Source organism: Grampus griseus (genome assembly GCF_964374135.1).
Source record: "Grampus griseus genome assembly, chromosome: 2".
NCBI classification, from domain to species: Eukaryota; Metazoa; Chordata; class Mammalia; order Artiodactyla; family Delphinidae; genus Grampus; species Grampus griseus.
This window is the reverse complement of record NC_139018.1, coordinates 11,646,286-11,649,368: the sequence shown is the minus strand read 5'-3', so window position 1 is coordinate 11,649,368 and position 3,083 is coordinate 11,646,286.

Here is a 3,083-nt window from a genome sequence, read left to right as displayed (position 1 = left end):
CCCCAGGGGGGCTGACCATGAAAGGTTAAAGGAAAATGAAGAAAATATTATCAAAAACTGGAAGCAAAGGAATTATTGGTATTTAATGGCAGAACTTTTAGCCACATTGTAATCCATAGTAACATGGAAAGTAGACAATCTATCTAATTAAGCGAGTGATCTAAGAAAATTTTTAAGCAGAGGGTCGAATGTTCACCTGACTTCTTATTGCTGCCTATAGTAAAATGCAAGAAGAAAGACATATGTTAAAGAAATAACTCTAAAACGTAAATTTTTCAGGACTTGCCAGATTTGAAAATTCCCAGAATCTATAGATAGCAAACAATGCTAAAATTAAGAAATGACTTCTGGGAAAAAAATCAGAACACAAGTATAAAAACATGGTTTAAAGATGAAGCCAAGGGCTTCCCTGGTGGCACAGTGGTTAAGAATTCACCTGCCAATGCAGGGGACATGGATTCGAGCCCTGGTCTGGGAAGATCCACATGCTGCGAAGCAACTAAGACTGTGCGCCACAACTACTGAGCCTGTGCTCTAGAGCCCATGAGCCACAACTACTGAGCCCATGTACCACAACTACTGAAGCCCATGTGCCTAGAGCATGTGCTCTGCAACAAGAGAAGCCACCACAATGAGAAGCCCACGCACCGCAGCAAAGAGTAGCCCCCTGCTCGCCACAACTAGAGAAAGTCTACATGCAACAACGAAGACCCAACACAGCCAAAAATAAATAAATTAAATTAATTAATTTTTAAAAAAGATGAAGCCAAGGGTGGACTATAAAATCCTTTACTAACATGTTAGAAAGATCTAAGGCAGTGCCTCAAATAATGGTTCAAACAATAGGACTTCCAAGAATTTTAAGAACATTGTTCTTAGGCAGTCTCAGGCAAAGCCCAAGTAGAGAAGAGAATATCTTAGAGATTCACGGGTGTTGATTTGCCTAATAATGTAAACTCCAGTAAGATTCATAAGGGATCTACAACATTTTAAAGAGAATTATATTAGGAGAAACACCGCCAGTTTGGACTGAAATTAAGAAATCTTTGGACCCCCCCAGATTCTGTAGGCAGAACACAATTTAAGAAAACTACCTCGTTGTAAAGACAGGCTACCTTTCATGGACAAGGAACGATGATGTAGAGGGTGGAATCAAGAGCCATAGTGAATCTTCTCAAGCCTTGAGCCCTAATCAGGGAACTAACAACACGTGCCTGCTGGATCTCAGAATCCACTGCTACGGACTAGCGATTCTTGTGTGCCACCTAGTCCCCCATTTTTTTTTTTTTTTTGCGGTACGCTGGCCTCTCACTGTTGTGGCCTCTCCTATTGCGGAGCACAGGCTCCGGACGCGCAGGCCCAGCAGCCATGGCTCACGGGCCCAGCCGCTCTGCAGCATGTGGGATCTACGCGGACCGGGGCACGAACCCACGTCCCCTGCATCGGCAGGCAGACTCTCAACCACTGGGCCACCAGGGAAGCCCTAGTCCCCCATTTTTGAATATGAGAATCTATACCAGTTACCCTATGCCTGCTTCACCATTGTATGTTGGCAGACCTCATTCAAGTTACATCAGGTTTTACATACACTCATTTGTATGTGTGTGTTTATAGTTTTATGCAGTTTTATCACATGTATAGATTCATGTAACCACCACCACAATCAAGAATTCAAGATACAGAACTATTTCATCAACACAAAAGAACTATTTTTAAAAATATAATCTCAATATTATTATCACACTAAATAAATAACTATAATTCCTTAATACTGTCAAAATCCAGTCATTGTTCAAATATCCCCAATTGTTTCATATTATATTTTGCTTTTTTGTTTTCATTTGTTGGAATCAATATCCAAGTAACATCCATATATTGGAATCTATAGGTTCCTCTCGTCCCCCCACCCCCGCCCCGCCTTTCTCTCTCACTCTTTTTCTCTGTTTTTTGTTATAGTTTTTGTTTGTTTTTCTACCTTGCAATGTATTTGTTGAGGAAGTCAGGTTATTTGTCCAGTAGAGTTTCCCTCATTGTGGATTTAGCTATTATATCTCTGTGGTGTTTTTAACATGTTCCTTTCTGAAGACTTGATAAGATTCAGATTCTAATTTTTGACAAGAATGCTATGTAGGTGATGGTGTGTACTTCAGTCAGGAAGCACCTCATGCCTGGTTACCTCCCTCTTTTCTTAAATAACAGTTTTATTGGATATAATTCACATACCATAAAGTTCAATTCCATGGTTTTTATCATATTCACAAAGTTATACAACTAACACAACTATCTAATTCCAGAATATTTTCATCATCCCAGAAAGAAATCCCATACCCATTAGTGGTCACTCCCCATTCTCCTCTGCCTGCCCCCCTGCAACCACTACTCTACTTACTGTCTCTATAAAGTTGCCTATTCTGTACACATCATATAATGGAATCATGCAATATGTGTCTTTTGTGTCTGGGTTCTTTAAACACTTAGCATAATATTTTCAAGGTTCATCCACAGTAGCATGTATTAGCACTGCATTCATTATTATGGCTGAATAATATTCAGTTGTATGGATACGCCACATTTTAAAATCCATTCAACAGTTGATGGACATTTTGGTTGTTTCCACTTATGTCATTATGCGTAATGCTGCTATGAACATTCATGTACAAGTTTTTGTGTAGACATATGTTTTTATTACTCATATATATACTAAGGAGTGGAATTTCTGGGTTATTGTTGAAACCCATTTAAGTTTTCTTGTAGCTTTTTGTTTTCCTTTGGCCACGTGGCTTGTGGGATCTTAGTTCCCCGACCAGGGATTGAACCCAGGCCCTCGGCAGTGAGAGCACAGAGTCCTAACCACTGGACCACCAGGGAATTCCCTCTTGTAGCTCTTTTTGTTCTTAGTATATATGTCTGTGGGAATGTGCAGTCAAATTACTTTGTGTTAAAGTGAATTGAAATAGTTTCTGTTTGTGTCGTTATGCTACAACTCAATGTACAGATGTATTTCATTCTTTTCTTTTGATATGGGGGATTTATTTTTAAACTTAATTTTGTTTTATATTTATGTGAAATATTCATATGGGCTT